Source organism: Acanthopagrus latus, chromosome 17 (genome assembly GCF_904848185.1).
Source record: "Acanthopagrus latus isolate v.2019 chromosome 17, fAcaLat1.1, whole genome shotgun sequence".
NCBI lineage: Eukaryota > Metazoa > Chordata > Actinopteri > Spariformes > Sparidae > Acanthopagrus > Acanthopagrus latus.
This window is the reverse complement of record NC_051055.1, coordinates 703,755-723,885: the sequence shown is the minus strand read 5'-3', so window position 1 is coordinate 723,885 and position 20,131 is coordinate 703,755. Positions and strand designations below refer to the sequence as shown.

The following is a 20,131-nucleotide window of genomic DNA, read 5'->3' as shown; positions in this document are numbered from 1 at the left end:
GTGCACCAGCAAAATAAATTATGTAATTGCCTTTTTGAGACTTTGCTGCTGTGGCTCATTCTCAATCTCAACATCAGCCTCAAAATATTGTGGATGAGAGTCTTCATTAGTGTACAATATGTGGTGGAAACAAACCAACAGCGTGACACTTTCAGAATGGACTACTTACAGAATGGACTACTTACACTTAGAAAATAACCACTCCTCAAAGCCAAAATATGGCTACAAAAGTATGCTTACTTCCTTCCTAGCAGCTATTCTATTGAAGGATAGCTGCTAGAAAAGTCCTGCTTATTCTTCCTATAAATTCTTCACAATAAAAGTCCCCTGTTATTTAGTTATTTAGAAGCTGCTATGAAACAGCAAAATCGGGAAGTCTTTGGTTTTCACTAACAGTAACAAAATCCCCAAACAGCTGAAAGGGTAAATGATGAAAGGTAAAATACACCATATGTCTCAAAGCACTAATGCGGTTGGCCAAAGTCACAAAATATTGTTGCAGTCGCTTGGACACAGGATGGGCATGCTTTGGTTCTACTGGAGTGAATCCATGACTTTGCTCAACTCGGCACAATTAAACTGGTAATAGAAACACAGTGCAGCAAAAAGTGCCAAAGAAAGTCCTCTTTAAGTCTTTATTTTAATTTCCAAAATGGCCACAAGACTGGACCATTAGAGATGATGAAAGTTACTCTTATTTGTTACATTTACATTTAGGGCATTTAGCAGACAGTTTCATCCAAAGAAACATATAATACAGTTGTGTTCAAAATAATAGCAGTCCAACATGACTAACCAGATTAATCAGTGTTTTTGGTAGAAATCTTAATATTACATCGCAAATAATTTACCAGTCGGTGTAGTAGAGTCAGAGAAACCCAACAGACCCAACATTCATGATATGAATGCTCCTGAGTCTGTGTTGTCGAATAATTAAGTGAAAGGGGTGTGTTCAAAAAAATAGCAGTGTGGAGCTCAATCACTGTGATCAGTCGTTATGTGAAGAAACAGGTGTCATTCAGGTGTCCCCTATTTAAAGACGAAGCCAGCACATGTTTTACATGCAATTTTCTCTGAGAACCTGAGAAAGATGGGTCGTGCCAGACACTGTTCAGAAGAACAGCGTACTTTAATTAAAACGTTGATCCAAGATGGGAAAACATACAAAGAAGTGCAAAAAATTATGGGCTGCTCAGCTAAAATGATCTGCAATGCATTGAAATGGAAAGCCAAACCAGAGAGTCGTGGAAGAAAGAGGAAGACGACTATTCGAATGGACCGAACAATAGCCAGAATGGCAAAGACTCGGCCAATGATCAGCTCCAGGGAGATCAGAGATGAACTGAGGTTACCTGTGAGTACTGTGACGATTAGAAGACGTCTGTGTGAGGCTAATCTATCAGCAAGAAGCCCCCGCAAAGTCCCATTGTTAAAAAAAAGACATGTGATGAAGAGGATACAATTTGCCAAAGACCATATCGACTGGCCTAAAGAGAAATGGAGAAACATTTTGTGGACTGATGAAAGAAAGATTGTTCTTTTTGGGTCCAAGGGCCGCAGACAGTTTGTGAGAAGACCCCCAAACACTGAATTCAAGCCTCAGTACACTCTGAAGCCCGTGAAGCACGGTGGTGCAAGCATCATGACATGGGGCTGTTTCTCTTACCGTGGTGTCGGGCCTATTTATCGCATACCAGGGATCATGGATCAATTTGCTTACATCAAAATACTTGAAAAGGTCATGCTGCCTTACGCTGAAGAGGAAATGCCCTTGAAATGGGTGTTTCAACAAGACAATGACCCCAAACACACCAGTAAGCGAGCAGCATCTTGGTTCCAGACCAACAAAATCAAGGTTATGGAGTGGCCAGCCCAATCCCCAGACCTTAATCCAATAGAGAACTTGTGGTGTGACATCAAAAATGCTGTTTCTGAGGCAAAACCAAGAAATGCAGAGGAATTGTGGAAGGTTGTCAAATCATCCTGGGATGGAATACCTGTTTCCAGGTGTCAGAAGTTGGTTGACTCCATGCAACACAGATGCGAAGCAGTTCTCAAAAACGGTGGTTATGCAACTAAATATTAGTTTTGTTAATCACAGGAATGCTAAATCTTAATGTTGTTTCAGTTCATTGAGTAAACATGAGTTTGTTGTGAAAAATTCAGACACTGCTATTTTTTTGAACAGCCAACAACCACTTTTTCTTCATTTTCTGAAAATTAATTCAAATATTGCTACTTTTTTCTTGATGCTTTCATGTAAAATATAATGTGCAATGTTCCCAGTGAATGGAAATAAAAATATTTGAAGGATTTTGAGCTTTACCCACATTTTTAACAACACTGCTATTATTTTGAACACAACTGTAAGTACATTTGTCACAAGAAAGAAACCTTCTTAATGGTATTGTCATTGTATTTACAAACCATAGCATTTGCTGCTCGGTTCAAACATGCTGTTTTTTTGTTTTGTAAGAAGTAAAGAAAAAGGAAGGCTGGAGTGGTTGTTTTTCTCATTATTTGGGTTGCTGTCCATAAATGTACCTCTTTACTGACATCCACACCTCAACTCCAGACAGGTGTTGTTGTTGTTCTTTTGATATGCAAGTATTTTACGGACAGTTGAATCGTCAAATATCAGCAGCAGCTTATAAATGCTAGGACTGGGCGACAACATCAAATATCACAATGTTAAATTTTTGACTTAATGCACTGATGTCAATAATGCAACAATGTTGTAGGGATGGCTATTGGTACTTTCACAAATCATGATACAATTGGATATTTGATAAATAATCATCAGTATTGAAGCAGCTTGCTGTGACGTGTAATCCTCCCAGCAGAGAATTCACAACAGTAAAAGTAAAGCTCACCCTCAGCAGCATCCATCCGACTTATCATATCCTCTCCGGAGCTCGAGCCTTCCTCATATTCATCACAGTGGAGCGACATGGGTAAGAAAACCGCTAAACCTCAGTGAGTGTACTTATCATTTAGCTACCCTAACTGGACCAGCACCAGAGTTTCCACAGCTGCCTGCAGCTCAGTCGGCTCACCACACCCCACTTGCCCAGTGAATATATTCACCTTCTCTGCCTGTCCAGCATGCAGGTCAGCATGTCCAGCCAGGGCACCAACCAGCTCAACAGGCACCACCGACAGCGTTTCTGCCAGATCAGCCTGCAGCCCCACTGACACGTCCACTTGCCCAGTATACATCTTAGCCAACCCAGCCTGCACCTCCACAGTCTCAAAGTATGCCACAGCCCTTCCCCACAACTGCACAACAGCAGAGTTATCCTCAATATATCCAGCATCACGCCACTCCTCAACCTGGACCACCACTAGGACTTCAACGTGCTTCATTCAACCAACAGGAGAATTAAAGACCAGTTTCTTCTTCCGTGAAACTTAGCGGTGCAAAAGCTTTCTAAGATTTCTCCTCAGCTGTAAACACATTAGTGGGGATGTTAAGTCGCATGGATGGTCCCGCTCACTCTGAGCCGTGGTGCAGCTCCCACATAGACACCCTCCTTGGTAAGCTCCCTGGTAACTACAGGGATAGCTTCGCCGAATTCTGTATTAAGAGAGGCATCATCCGCAAAGCGACCAGACATACACCTTACCTGACCTCGCTGAATGGCTGGATATGAAGGTTCAGGTGCTCCAGGTGTCCCTCCAAGTCATGCTGTGGGACCAAGCTGTATCAGAAGAGGTGTTGTCAACCATCCTCATGGAAGTAGAGGGTATCCTCAACTCAAAGCCTCTGGGATACTCCTCCTCTGACCTTGCTGACCTCGATCCTGTAACGCCTAACTTGCTGTTGATGGGGCGGCACAACGCATCGCTTCCTCAAGCCGCATATGGTTCCAGTGACCTTTTAGGCCACCGCTGTTGGAGGCACAGCCAGGTCCTGGCAGACCGGTTCTGGAGCCAATACACCCGCCAGTACCTTCCCAACCTTCAGCATCGCCAGAAGTGGAGGACCCTTAGTGTTGGCCTTGCTGCAGACCAAGTGGTTATGGTAGTGGATCCCCAGGTTCCTAGGGAGCTCTGGCCCACAGGAAAGGTCACCAAAGTTCATCCCAGCAATGATGGGACAGTTCATTCAGTGGATGTCAACATCAAGGGGACAGTTTACACTCCAGTTACCAAGCCAGTACCTCCCCCAAAGATGCCCAAGGATAACGTGGACACCAAGGACAACAGCAGAGACTTACACTTCTTCTACACATTCATGAATGAATGTGGGGGCGGCTGTTGAGAATTCCCTGCTGGGAGGAGTACACGTCACAGCAAGCTGTTTCATGCAAAGATTGACGGACTGTTTGCATATGCACAGTGTGTTTGATAAAACTTTCTGTGTAGTTAACTATTTGAGTTAATCTTCCACCGATCGTCAGTGCTCTTCTTTATTCCTTTGTACAACAGTGTGGATCGGTGATGATGTAAGTTACGTGATGAGTGCATATTGTTTATATTTCGTATGTGACGAGAGCTTTACCAGGGTAATAAGATCGGTTTGCTTTGTTAACTTACCATTTAGCATGTCTTACTGAACCCCATGAAACATGGACCGCCCGACGTGTAACTTGGTTAATTACCAACATTTTGTTTCCTTCTGTGACTATCTATTTAGCGGTGTAGCTGTTGTTCATTGAGGCTGCTATCATATAGATGCTAGTGTGTCAAATTGAGCAGACCGGTAGCCGACAGGACTGTCTCAGTTTAGCCTGGTCACGTGACCTGTCTGTCTGACCTACACTGACCCCTATTGGTGATTTGCAGTATGACATGCCTACTGTTATTCATGTTATTCTATTATTAATGCCACTGTATGGTAGGCTAATTATTATTAATATTGTTTTATTATTGTTGTCCTCTGCAGACATCACAAACCACACATACTACAGTGTACTACAGTGTCCTGTTCATTTGGATAGAGGTCAATAAAGTCATCTAAAGGGGAGAAGTTGCTGTGTCTTCTCTGACCAGAGGATTAAGCCAGTATATATACATCATCACCAAAACTGTTCCGTTACAATCAGTAATGTGAATCTCTTGTCTAAGTCATAAAAGGCTAGTATAAGAACAAGTAGAATAGACTGGAAAGTAAAAAAAAAGAAATGTACATCCATTTACTGTATCATATAACAATATTCAAAATAAAGACAATATATACAGTTGAAACCAGAAGTTTACATAAACTATATAAAAAGACACATATGCTTTTTTTCTCACTGTCTGACATGTAATTAGACAATCACTTTTCCTGTTTTAGGTTTGTTAGGATTAAAGAAATTATTTTTATTTGCTAAATGCCAGAATAATGAGAGAAGGATTTTTTTTAGACAATTTTTCAATACTTGCTTCAAAGTCAGAAGTTTACATACATTTCATTAGTATTTGATACCATTGCCTTTAAACTGTATGACTTGGGTCAAACGTTTTGGATATTCTTCCACAAGCTTTTCACAATAGTTGGCAGGAATTAACTTCCTGGCTGATGTCTTGAGGTGTTGCTTCAGTAGTTCCACATAATGTTCTTTCCTCATGCTACCATCTATTTTGTGTAGAGCACCAGTCCCTCCTGCAGCAAAACAATCCTACAACATGATGCTGCCACTCCCGTATTTCACAGTTGGGATGGTGTTCTCAGGCGTGCAGGCTTCCCCCTTTTTTCCTCCAAACCTAACAATGGTCATTATGGCCAAACAGTTCGATTTTAGTTTGGTCAGACCACAGGACATGTCTCCCAAAATTAAGGTCTTTGTCCCTGTGTGCATTTGCAAACTGTAACCTGGCTTTTTTATGTTTCTTTTGGAGTAATGGCCTCTTCTTGGCAGAGTGGTCTTTCAGCCCATGTCGGTACAGTACTCGTTTCACTTTGGATAATGACACACTCTTACCAGCTTCAGCCAGCATCTTCATAAGGTCTTTTGCTTTTGTTCTTGGGTTGATATGCACATTTTCTGACCAAAGCATGTTCATCCCTGGGACACAGAACCTGTCTCCTTCCTGAGCAGTATGATGGCTGGACATTCCCATGGCGTTTATACTTGCATATAATTGTTTGAACAGATGAACGTGGCACCTTCAGGCATCTGGAAATTGCACCCAAGGATGAACCAGACTTGTGCAAGTCCACAATTCTCTTCTTGATATCTTGGCTGACTTTCCCATGATGTTACACAAAGAAGCAGTGTGTTTCAGGTGTGCCTTAAAATCCACAGGTGTGTCTCTAACTCAAATGTTGTCAATAAACCAGAAGCTTCCAAAAACATGACATCATCATCTGGGCTTACCCAAATTGTTTAAAGGTATAGTAATCTTAGTGTGTGTAAACTTCTGACTTTGACGAAAGTAATACAAAATTGTCTAAAAAAATACTTCTCTCATTTTTCCTGGCATTTAGCAAATAGAAATAATTTTGGTAATCCTGACAGACCTAAAACAGGATAAGTGATTGTCTGATTTCACGTCAGACAGTGAGAAAGAAAAAGCATACATGTCTTTTTATATAGTGTATGTCAACTTCTGGTTTCAACTGTAGTCTCCTATCACTACATTATTGATATAATTATGATATATTGCCCAGTCCATACACATATTCCCATGTGTATCTGTATAGACTCAATAACCAGGCCCAGCCAGCCAGCCAGCCTCTTCTCCCACAGTGAAGGAGCTTTCTGTTGTCCAGCAGATGTTTTGGAGGGGGAAATGTTCTGGCCTGTTAGTGACTCAGCCAGGCCTTCTAGCTCCTGATTGGTGTAGCCAGCCACTGCCTTTGATTGGGATTCTGGAGAATAGGAGGTGCTGACTTATAAGTGAGTAAATTGGCTGGCAGAAGAATAACTGTGACATGCCCAGTTCTTTAACTCAGCCTCCACCTCAACAACTTCTGTCTTTTTCAGTCCTGGCAGCCTCTAACCTTGTTCATCCTCAAAAACACTGTCACATTAGGCTGTGGCACCAGAAGCAGAGAAACTCCTCCCTTTGTTACTAGTGCTGCTCTGAGAATTTGAGGTTTGATTTGATGCTGTGATCATTTCAAATTTATTATTGAAAAACAAAACAAAAAAAAAGCAGGAAAAACCCAGAAACAAACACAACTACCAAGAACTTGCCCCTTGCTGTACCATTAATCATTATCAGACTTGCATTTGTTGACATAAGCTGGCTGGCAAAATTCGTTAGCAACAAATGAAGCCGTACAGTGAATTTCATTGAAAAGTTGTCATTCAAACTAATTCCCAGCTTTCAAATTTCATGCTGAGCCCAAGTTAAGATAACCCTGGTGATATCATCAGGATGTGCCTTATGTTATGTTAAACATTAAGCAATTGTTCTCACAGGCTGATCTGATACACATTGTGATCTGAATATAAACATTTTTCATGTTCAAATTTTGAGCGAGGAAACATTAAGACAGATCACACAAGTCAGGACAGGAAAGCTCTACAGTGGGTGATAAAATCAGAGCAGTAGACCAGCAACACCCAACTACAGAGCATTAGTGACATTGGTGATGTCTGCCCAGAGTCCAAAGGATACAACAGCCACCCAGCAACAGGCTGTTCACCCTGCTGCCATCTGACAAAAGATATAGACGTATCTGCTGCTGTACCACCAGGCTACAAAGCAGCTTCATTCCTCAGAGTGAGAGACTCCTGAACTCATCCTCCACACTCCACAACACACCATGAAAATATATATATATGTATTTTTTCTTCTGAAGCGTAAAGGGACCCTGTGTTGTAGAGTGGCAATCGACCTAGAACCTTGAGGTCATTTCAATTGATCCTGAGGGAAGCATGAATGACTGTGCCAAATCCAATGCCTATTCATTCACTAGTTAGTTTGAAATAAATACAAATGAAAATGGCAACCTCATGGTGGTGCTATATAAAAGGTCAGGAGTTTTTTGAGTAATCCAAATACTACCTCTTGGAGCCATGGAAAGTCTACACAATTTTATCACAAACCCCCAAAAAGTTGTCAAAATAAGTTCTGACAGACCTGCAGTACCATCCAAAATTAAATCATATTTTCACAACTATTAAGATGTAGTGCTGTGTAGTCTATATCTTATATAAAAGTCCATCTCATATCTCATGTTGAGATTTTTCAGTGTCCACATTAAATCAGAATAACAATATAGCATTATCTGGATATGAATTCCAGTTCAAATTGGGCATTCACTGCTGACTCATTAACACAACAGCCACTTAAGCAAACACCTTAATTTTATAGGCACTTGATATGAATCACAACATGCACCATTGACTCCACTCTGGCTAAATGCAGATGAATAATGCGTTGTGTCTGTTGTAAGAGGCCTACAGGTCTTGGGCCTCATTCAGACCAAACTGGTGTTGCGTCAAAAATGCCAGAGCTCCTATTCAATCATGTAATGTGGGCTGCAGGAGGTGCTGGGGAAAAAAGTAGTCCTCCCCACTGGTGTGATTCATCACACCAAGCCTACAAAATTACGCGAAGGAGTTCTTGAAGAAATCACATAGGGCTTTTTCACTGACACTTATGGCTGACACAAATCATGCCAAGCTGATTGCCATTATCAGTTTAACCATGTCAAGCCGCAGCCAAGATAAGGCATCTCCAGAGTTTTGGCTGTTGAAAGCCCAACATTTCCTGCATCATAGCAAAAGCTTTTAAATAACTTAATGCCATGGGATTGTTATTGTAAAGAATGTATAGGAAATTAAACATGTTTATTGCAGAATTAGTGGTGGAGCTCAGCAAGCAACAATTTTTCCAGTAATACTGCATGAAGATAGAGCCTTTACAGCCACCTCTTGGAAAACTATTCAAGACAGCAGTTGTCAACTTTGCCACATTTCCACAACATTTAATTCCATTCATTCCTCCATTTCATCATTCGCTGTTATCAGCCTTTTCTTCGTTTGTTCGTCCATTAACATTAACAGTAACATTAACCATTTACTCCCAACACCAGCAGAGACCAGGACAAACAAAAGTGTTGACCTACCTACACTCTCTGGCTGAACAACTTACAACTTATCGTCTCTCAAACATGACACCCTGATAGTGCACTCCTCCAGTTTCAGCCCTCCTTCCTTTCTTCTCTCTCTTTCTCTGTTTTCTGACAGCCTGGCCTGCTGTCTTCCCAAGGAGCTGCATAAGGCCCTACATAAAGCCTGATTACGCGTCCACGAGACGCTGCCACAGATGGTAAAAGGCCTGTGCCTGTCTCGCTTCCTCGTTCTCCTCACAGCAGCCACATTCCATCCCTCTGGGCTCGGTAAAAGATAAGCATGCTGCACATTTGCCTGAAGTGGTACGACATATTGTAGAGGGAGCGGAAAAATGCTGCAGCATAAGATCCTGTCCATTAGACCAGTAAACATCAGCACCGATTTCACCACAATGGAAATGCTACCTATTAGCTCAAAGGGGATTGGTGGTAGTGGTGGTGAAGGAGAGCAAGTGTGTGTGTGTGTGTGTGTGTGGGGGGGTTTGGGGGGGGGGTTTTGGGGGGGGGGGGGGGGGGGGGGGGGGGGTTGTTTGAGGCATTATTTTTGACTTTGTTGCAAAAACTGCAGATGGAGCTGAAAAGATACAAACACGTACACACTGCCCCCTCCCTTTTTTCTGGCCACTTTGTTCCCATCCCCAGGGTTTCTCGTCACATCCTTACCATTGAGGCGCACTGACACTCAGGTGGGCCGTCCACTTAGAAGCATACACACATCATGCATGCACGTATGTACAATCCATATCTGCCTCATACATTTAGCATATCTGCACATCAACTCGTACAATATTGCCTGTCTGTGTGCTATGTCTGGGGAATACTATTCATGCTCAGCCACACACACATTCAAAGAAGCAATGTATCTGAAACAAGGGAAGAAGACGGGGATGGGTGGTGATGACAATGGATACAGGAGACAAATAAGCACCAATCTCAGTCTTCTTCTTACCTTCCAGGAGGAAACAGCTCACCTGGATGCCTCTGAAGAGCAGACAGAGCGCATTCAGGCCAATCTCCCTCCCTGTAAACCAGCTCGAAGCATCTCTCTCTCTCTCTCTCTCTCTCTCTCTCTCTCACCCTCTCTCTCTCACTCTCCCTCTCTCTTCCCTCTCTTCCGCTCCCTTTGCAAGCTGGAAATGAGGAGATTGTACTGAGCCGAGGGGGGAGTGAAATCTGAGGCGGCGGGGGTTATTAGGAAGCTGGGTTGTTTCTGGCTGACAGCCCTGCAAGATTGTGAGCTCATGGCTCATTAGGGACAGGGAGGGGTGGGGATTGGATGCAATGCAGCAGATGGGAGAAAAAAGTCCACCTTAGAGGATATTCTGAAACCCTTGAGAACCCCCATTCAACTGAGATGGTACAGCCCAGACGAGTTTAAGGAAGCAAACAGTGTCTGCAGCAGCAGCAGCTAGCAGCTGAAGCTATAGTGATATAGCCAGGACATGAATGAGCGTGAATCTGAACAGAGCTAAACTAAGATGAGCCGTGTGGCACTTTTTTTCCTTTTCTTTTTTTTATATGCCTCTCTGGGCCAAAGCACCACAGATGAAACGTGAAACCTTGGTGTATTGTCAGCCTAAATCATTCAGTTTTGCTTGAACATGCAAAGATAGCATCAACAAAAATACAGACAGACTATCCTCATCATCCATAACCTGAGTTTGGAATAATGCTGTGTCCTTGATCAGTAAAAAAAAAAATGTTCCTCTTTCGAAGATTGCTCCCAGCATACATGTGCACTGTAATTTAAATTACACACAATGTGGGTCATAAAAACATAATTGATATCATATAATAGATTCCATGCCTGTCAGTACAACACATTAATTTCTATCAAATAATTATGGAAAAAAAATAGGTCGATTTCCATCACTGAACATGTGCTCTTCACATTCCACTGTAGATTTGTAAACGTGATGGAGGCAGATGACTAAACGCTGCTGAGCATCAGTCTACTGACTGGAAAGTCAGCTAGTTTCTTCCTGTTTAACAGTGTGGCTGATAGTCAGATGTTTTGTTGTTTGTTTTACCATTGTTAGCAAAATGATGTTTCAGCATGATTAAAATCATTAGCATGGATATTAGCACAGATACAAATAGTAATGATACTAGCATGGAGATTGATAGCTATTACTCTAACATGACTATTATTATACCACTAGTACCAGTATACCACTGCAAATCTACTCCTGTCAGAAAGTAACTACTGGGTAAAGTTGGACCAGTTATTTGCTTCTAATACCATAAACTCTGGCTTCATGACAGATTAATTTAAATTTAGGCTAATTTAGGCCATGACCACAATACAATTGTATAATATGTAAACCAGCGTACTGTTATACATATTATATTTATAATCACCTGGAGAAGCCTGGAAGCACTGTGAAGATCATGTTCTTTGATTTCTCCAGTGCTTTCAACACTATACAGCCTGCAGTCCTGGGGGACAAGCTGGAGCTGGCCGGGGTGAACCAACACCTCACATCCTGATGTGAGGTGTTGGTTCACAGGATGTGAGGACTCGGGACTATGTGTCGGACACGATAACCTGCAGTACAGGGGCCCCACAGGGAACAGTCCTGGCCCCTTTCCTGTTCACCCTGCACACTGCAGACTTCTACCACCAATCCCCTCACTGCCATCTACAGAAGTTCTCTGACGACTCTGCTATCATCGGCCTCATCAGGGATGAGGACGACAGAGCCTACAGAGAACTTATTCAGGACTTTGTGGATTGGTGCCAGCGGAACCATCTCCATCTCAACCAAAGAGCTGGTGGTGGATTTCCACAGGCGCAAACAACCCTGCACACAGGTGAACATCCTGGGAACAGACATTGAGATGGTAACATCTTACAAGTATCTGGGAGTTCACCTGAACCCTAAACTGGACTGGACTGATCACACTACAGCGACATACAAGAAAGGTCAGAGCAGACTCTATCTGCTGAGGAGGCTCAGGTCCTTTGGGGTGCAGGGGGCACTCTCTGTGGTGGCATCAGCCATTTTCTATGGAGTAGTCTGCTGGTGCAGCAGCATCTCGGCAGCAGACAGGAGGAGACTTGATAAACTTATCAAGAAAGCCAGCTCCACCCTGGGATGCCCTCTTGACTAAGTGCAGGTGGTGGGAGAGAGCAGGATGATAGACAAGCTGTCATTGCTGTTGGTGCAGGAGTCCCACCCCTTGCAGGACACTATCTCAGCACTGGGCAGCTCCTTCAGCAACAGACTGATACATCCTAAGTGTGTGAAGGAGAGGTATCGCAGGTCCTTCCTTCCGGCTGCTGTCAGACTTTACAACCAGCACTGCTCCAAATAGCCTATATACCTCACCCTGTGCCCTGCACTGTGCAGTATGTCTGCACAAGGTCAAGGTAACACCCATATTTATTCCATATTTATTATCTGTATTTAAAATCTACTATACTATAATATATATATATATATATATATTATATATATATATATATATATATATATATATATATATATATATATATATATATATATATATATAAGGATTTCTGATTGTGATTATGATTATGATGGTTATACTGTGGTATATAGCATACGTAATACTATAACCTATTGATTGATTGATGGAAATGTATATTACTCAGCCAAACTGCTTTCATTGACTTAACGTCAAGCATCGACTCTGATAAAATATGTTGCAGTATGCACGTTTCAATTGGTTGACAATCTGCCAATAATCACAGAGAAGAAGTAGGAGAAAGAGCAGAAAAGACAAAGATAGAAGCTACATCCAAATGTTCTGTATGGACTTCCTCGCTCTTGCAGACTCAGGGACTTTGCAGGAGTGTTGGCTTCAAACCTTCAATTTAGTCAATCCACTATGGGCCTCAAGTGGACACCTTGAGTCTTTCTTACCTTCAGGTAACATAATAACACAATAACCGTGAGGTACGCAGCAGTATCTCTCCCTCAAACAGTGGCCAGCAGGTGAATTGATGTTCATTTATCGTCCGCTGATTGAGCTGGAATACGTTGTACTGTGATCACACACAGCAGCAAAACTACACAAGTTTTGGATACGAGCGCGGGGTCAGCAGCAGCATCCTGACAGTGAGTGAAAGAAGGCTGCCATCCTGTTAATGAGAGCAAAACAGTGGGGTTGATCAAATTGAAGGACCAGACCTTGTTCTTCCTTCTGCAGGCCGTGAGGAACAACTGGGTTGTAGAGTGTTCCTCCACAGATCCAAAAGTAATAAAGAGTATTCTAACAAAAAATAAAGTACTAAAAAAACAGACTTGTTTGTCTCTTCCAGTGAGTAAGGAACTGTGGCCTAGCTAGAGCAAAATTGAATCCCCGAGTGTAACCTAACAGAGAGGAGAGTAATGATGGACCTTCTAGTTTCTGACCAACTAGCAGTAGGAGCTGATGGTAGTGTGATGAGTGAAATCTGTTCTTCAAGGTTTGACACTGCAGCCCCGGCCTCTGCTGGCTCTCCTGTTGACTGTCTCCAGCCACTACTGCTTCTGACCCCCCTCCCTCCTGATAGCACCTCATCCAACTTGATGAGCCCTCAAACCCATTCTCCCCTCCTCACAGCTCCTCTGGCTTCCATGTTACCTGCCCTCCTCTCACTATGGACTCCAACTCTCCCCCCTCTCGACCTTCACTGTTAACACTGCTTCATTTGAGGAGATAGCTGAGCAAACTCCCCACCGAGGGCGCATCGTTAGACCTGGTCATTCCGGGCTATAGCCCCAGATTTTTTGGGAATAGTTTTGGTTAAGGTATAACAGCGCACTTTCCATGACCCTAGAGTTAGATCGGGTCAAATTATGTGTTTCTGATTGGACCAAAGTGTCAGTTGGAGTTCTGACGGACTGGAATTCCAACACTACTAGAACAGCCGTAAGCATCATTTGGATAAAATTATATCATTTGGATATAATAGGGAATGTTCTACCTGCTTTAACAGCCTATGCACACAGCACGTCTCACTGTCAATTTGCCAAGGAGAAGGAGAGAGATGCACGTCTTCTAGCTGGAAATAGAGTCATTATTTTGAGTTTGTCAGCTAAAGATTAGAATATTAAGGTTTGTTGTTTACTCTGTGCTGGAGACAGAGTACTATCATGCTTTGAATGAGTTTAAAGGAGTAATCAGTAATCAGATTACTTTTTCAAGGTAACTGAGGCAACACTGTGCAGGGCTAAAGCCCCGGATGTTTTGCACTCCTAGCGACGCCCCTGCCCACCGGTAAGGCTGCAGGCCTTGATGATGTCAGCCCACGGACTCTCAGAGCCTGTGCCGGACAGCTCTGTGGAGTGCTTCATCCTGTCTTCGACATGAGCCTGGGTCTCCAGAGGGTCCCTGTGATATGGAAGACGTCCTGCCTCATTCCAGTGTCAAAGACATCGCAGTCCAGTGGTTTCTCGGACTACTGACCGGTGGCACTGATGACACATATCATGAGGACTCTGGAGAGACTCATCCTGGATCAGCTTAGGCCTATGGACAGGCCGCACCTGGATCACCTCCAGTTTGCATACCAGCCCCAGACTGGAGTTGAGATGTCTGCTGAACCGTGTCTACACCCACCTGGACAAGCAGGGGAGCACTGTGAGGGTCATGTTCTTTGACTTCTCCAGTGCTTTCAATACCATCAGGCCTGCTCTACTGGGTGACAAGCTGATGGCGATGCTGGTGGATCCCCCCCTTGTGTCCTGGATTGTGGATTGTCTGACCAGACTCTGTCTGCTCTGTTGTATAGTATTCTTCCTTGAGACGAACATGGCGATTTCCTCCAAAAGGGCTTGCTGGTGAGGAAACTGGTGCCTGGTGAGGCGAATTTTGTTGGTGAACCATTGTTCCAGATTGTTGCACCGGAGAAGTTTTGCCATATGCTGTTGAAAATCAGGCATGATGATTTGGGTCATCTAGGGGTGAGGAAAACCTATGACGTATGTTTTGCAGTATTTTTTCCGGCCAAAGCTGAAGAGCGATGTTTCCAGGTATATTAAGTCGTGCCATACTTGTCAACTTACTAGTAAGCCAAGTCAGTGAATCAAGCCCGCACCGCTTTGTCCCAACCCAGTTATTAGTCAGCCATTCGAGCATTAGGTTATTGACTGCATGGGACTGTTGCCTCCATCAAAATCTGGCTGCCCTAACTTGTTAACTGTGATGTGCCAAACTATGCGGTACCCAACGGCATATCCGTTGTGTTCTGTTACCACCAGGTAAATTGTCAAGGCTTTGTCACAGTTTATTTCTATTTTTGGTATTCCGAGGGTGATTCAGAGCGACCAAGGTCCTAACGTTATGTCTCATCAAGGTGAAGCATAACCATGCTTCAGTATACCATGCGCAGAGCCAGGGGGCGTTGGAGCGCTTTCACCAAATGTCTTTGCTGCACTCTATTTGTGTTGAGCTTGGGGGGGATTGGGAAGAGGGCCTGCTGTGGCTGATATTGTCATCCCGTGAAGTCATGCAAGAGAGCACCAGATTCAGTCCAAACAATCTTGTTTTTGGTCAGACAGTGCACGGTGCGCTTTCGGTCCTTCGGGATGATTTGGCTGAGGTTGATCCACCTACAAATTTGGTCGACTATGTAAATGGGTTTCGGCATCGCTTGTTTACAGCTGTTGAGCGAGCACTCTAGGAAAGGAGGAAAACTTCCCACCTCTGTCATGTGAATTTATTGAAGCCCTATTATTCACGTGCTGCTCCTGCAACATCTGTTTCAGACTCTCAAATGTTAGCCCTGCACACCTTGTTAATTCTGTGTCTTCAAGTTTGGTATCTACTGCCTTGGGGTCGGATGCGGAGGTAGATGTCAGAGCACCTGACAATCCTGTCATTTGTGGTAGGCTAAGAAACTAAGAGATACTGTGTGATTTGGGTCAGTTGACTGAGTCTCACTGCTCTGAGCTTGTGGAGTTAATTAGGAGCTATCCAACACTGCTTGGCGATACCCCATCGCGCACACACCTCACAGAGCATGACATTGACATGGGGGCCTGCACACCAATAAAGCAACATTTTTATAGGTGTGTGCCACACAAACACTGAGTAATGTAGTCCAAGGTACAATATACTGTATGTTGGATAACAATATTGCGGTCCCATTATAGTCTCACTGGGCATCACCCTCGTTGTTGTTTGACAAATCTGATAAATCACCCAGATTTTGCAAAGACTACTGGAAAGTAAATAAAGCCACAAAACCAAATTCATATCTGTTACCCCGGATGGAGGACTGCATTGACCAGGCTGATGCAACCAAATTTGTGAGTAAATTCGACCTTTTGACAGGTTATTGGCAAGTTCTTCTTTCTGCTCGTGCTCTGGAAATTTCTACCTCTATTATGCCCTCTGGTTTGTATGAGAATACTGTCATGAGTTTTGGACTTCAGAATGAGCCCACTACCATTCAGCGCCTTATGAATTTGGTTGTGGGGGGTCACAAAGGTTGCATGGTTTATCTGGACGATGTAGTCATTTTTAGTGACACCTAGGATGCTCACATTAAGCGCATCCGTGCATTGTTTGGCCATCTGGCCAAGGCACATCTCACTGTCAATTTGCAAAGGCGATGTTGACAAACCTGGGTCGGGTGGTAGGACAGGGCAATATCCGTCCAGTAGATGCTAAAGTGAGAGCTATAGAGCAGTACCCTGTGCCATGTACAAAGAAGGAGCTCAAGTGTTTCTTGGGCTTGGCCAGTTATTACAGTAGTTTTTGTAGAAAACTTTCCTAAAGGGCAGTTTTGTTGCAAGAAATGGATGGAGTTGATAGACCTGTGCGTTACTTCTCAGAAAAGTTGAACTCGTACCAGTGTAATTTGAAGCACCGTCTCTTATTTGGGCGTTTCAACATCTTGAGGTTTATGTTGATGCTGGGGGTGGTCCCCTCGTTGTTATACCAACCATAATCCTTTGACATTTTTGGGTTCACTGCAGTGTCCGAATAAGCGTCTCATATGTGGTCTCTGCTCCTGCAATCACACTATTTAGATGTTCGGCACATTAAAGGTACAGACGACATTATAGCGGATGCTCTTTCCCATGCCCCTGTGGGCTAAGTTAAAGTTAAGAGTTAAGAGTTAAGAAGTGAAAGTAGTTAAGGAACATTTATCGGACACCTAGTTTTGTATGTGAATACAGTTCATTATATTTTGTATTATAGTGGGGTGGCTTAGCTGAAACATCATGCACTTTGTGATAAAGTCATGAAATTTGCTACAGTTAAGGCCAAAGGCATTCTAAAAAAAAAAATAGGGCCATCGTGAATTTTCAACATTGCGGTTGTGGTAGCCACCACTGACAACAGTATTCAGATCACTTTTCTTATTTGCATGGTATAAAATATGATGTTAATGATCTTGTAAGTTAAATGTATTCACCATACCTAGTTTAAGGAAGTTTATACATGAAGACTACATATAAATCAATAAAAATTCAAGATGATTGACACGATCAGCATGAAAGATGAGATATGACTTGACAATTGCAACATACCTTGAGTTCATATTTGTCATATGCTTGGCTCTAGGTAGGCTTACAACTGGATAAATAAAACTTACTGTAAAACTTATTTTATTATAATAACTAGCTCACAACTAAAAAAATAAAACTTATTTAAGAAAAACCCTTATTTTCCCCCCATTGGCACCCTGTTTCACATAAATAGTTAGCATGCTAATGTGCTAATGCCACATTTCAAATGGTGGATTGCTGTTAATATAAGACTACTTGGTAGGAAGATACTGCAGAACCATGTCTGCTTTATTTAGGCTTGAAAATAGATCAATTAAACTTATTTTAGAAAAACCTTTATTATTTTCGCATTAACACCTTGTTCCACATAAATAGTTAATGTCCCAATACCATGTTTCAAATGATGGATTGCTGTTAATATAAGACTACTTGGTAGGAACATACCACAGAAACATGTCTGCTTCATTAAGGCTTGGAAATAGATCAATTAAACTTATTTTAAAAAACCCTTATTATTTTCCCAACAACACCCTGTTCCACATAAACAGTTAACGTGGCTAACATGGTAATACCATGTTTCAATGATGGACTGCTGCCCTCAGCAAGCCACCCCTTGCTGATCTGTCCTAAATTTCTCCGTGCACACATGAGGAAGCTGACTTTCGCATGTTATGACGTGGCCCATGCAGTACGAAATGGTCATCATAAAATTATGATCCAAACTGTCGATACTGATGTTGTGGTTCTGGCTCTGGCAGTAGCTCAAGGTCTAAAGGCACGGGGTGAGCTTTGGTTGGCATTTGGAAAGAGTTTATAACACCTAGCAGCCCATGAAATCTCAGCTGCACTTGCACATGCTCTTCCAGTGTTTCATGTTTTGACTGGCTGTGACACAGTATCAAGCTTTCCTGGGCATGGGAAAAAGACTGCATGGGCTGTCTTTCCAGAGCTTACAAATGCCCTATTAGAACTGTCCTCTGCCCCACATGACATTCTCCATGGCAACTATTGAAAGGTTTATAATCCTGCTCTATGGTCGAACCAGCACATCCACAGACATAGACCAGCTAGGAGGAAGTTATTTGCAAAGAGGCACAATGTGCAGTCAATCCCTCCAACAAAGGCTGCCCTAAAGGACTTAAAAAAGCCGCAAAAAGCTGCCTTAGACTGCACAGCTCTCTTTTAATGTGAAGAGGATTACTGAGTCTTCCACGATTTACCCCATGTTTGGACAGTTCCTATTGTCAGTTAGGCCTATCTTGCATTGTGAGATTCCAAATAGGCTAAATTCTAAAGTTGCTACCCGAATTCGTAATCATAAAAATGTGTGGAATCCATGCAACTTTGAAGCAGTAATGATTTTCAAACCAGTCATGGTGGCCATCTTGAAAAATAACAGCCTCTCTGAAATGTATTTGTGTCATTCATGTACAAACTCCAAAGAGGTAAATAAATGTAGCTAACTATACCAGTGGGGTCTGCTCTGTCACACAGTGTGAGATAAGTGTAACAAAGTCTTGGTGCCAATATACAATGTATGTATATGTACAGTATGTCAGAATATGTGATCAATACCCACTGACCTGTGGCAATAAATTGCTACTATCCTTGCTAAGGATGCAGAGACATGTTATCCATTCCCTCATGTTTTGAAGAATGTATGTCACAACAAGTTTGTGGACCTGGTCATGACCAGGGCACAGAGGGCAATGCGCACAGCCAATTCAACCGAGTGCAACTGAGGTACAGTATATTAGTTGTTCAGCAGAGACATGCTATCTTATTGTATTCTGCATCACATCATGTCATATTCTATTCTATTCTATTCTATTGGTGTGTAGCAGCATTCACAATGTGAGAACTAGTGAAGAGATACATTTCTGACTTTCTTTCTTAAATGTACCATTTTTAGCAAGAGGAAACAGTTTCTGTATAATATATGGACTTTTGTGCATGTTTCTTTCCCAAATATAAGATTACACCATACAAAATACATTTGCACTGCTTTCCCTGCAACAGTTTGTTTAAAAAACTGATTTCAACAGACTACAACAACAAAAACTGTGAATGAGAAGCACCAGATCAGGATTTGTTTAGTGTTTCCACAAGTCCATGCTCAAGTCAACTTTGAAAAGTATGCAGCAGAACAGTGAGGTCACAGCTGGCTCTTGGGGCATCACAAGCCTTGAAATAGGATTCATGCAGCTGAGTCACATGATTATAGAAGTCAACTCCTGATCCACATCAGACAAATAACTGATGAATTATCTGACCTGGATGTCACAATATTATTCTACTGTCCAATCCCCCTGTGGCACAAAACACGTTACACAGCCAGAGCATGAAACACAAATTCTGTTCTCTCTTTTTGTTTTGTTTTTTGTTTTGTTTTTTTTCTGGTGGACATTCAAAATATTCTATAATCCTACCATCATCAATCATCCCGATGATTTTTTACCAAACTCCAATTTTGACAGACTGTTATTTTGTCACTGGGGCTTGAGAACATGATCAAAATTATTTACTTTCTTAATCAAAAGAACATGACCATAAGCTCACAGTTAGTTTGGCTCAGCTGGAAACAGATTTGTCATTATCAAGAATATTCAACCAACATCTGCTCTTTCTATGATTACTGGATTCA

General features: G+C 42.5%; 1 protein-coding gene across 6 annotated transcripts in view; it reads right to left on the bottom strand.

Moving 5' to 3' along the window:
- The window catches only part of cdk14 (cyclin-dependent kinase 14), a 281,729-nt gene that overhangs the window by 218,356 nt on the left and 43,242 nt on the right, over nucleotides 1-20,131 (bottom strand). The window contains exon 1 of one of the 6 annotated variants that reach the window (XM_037072886.1): nucleotides 9,966-10,117. The exons of 3 other annotated variants lie outside the window; for them this stretch is intronic. The gene's annotated coding sequence lies outside the window, so the exon portion shown is untranslated. Of the gene's footprint in view, nucleotides 1-9,010; nucleotides 9,100-9,965; nucleotides 10,118-20,131 lie in introns of those variants that run through there. 2 more of the 6 variants (XM_037072887.1, XM_037072888.1) reach the window with 2 other exon arrangements.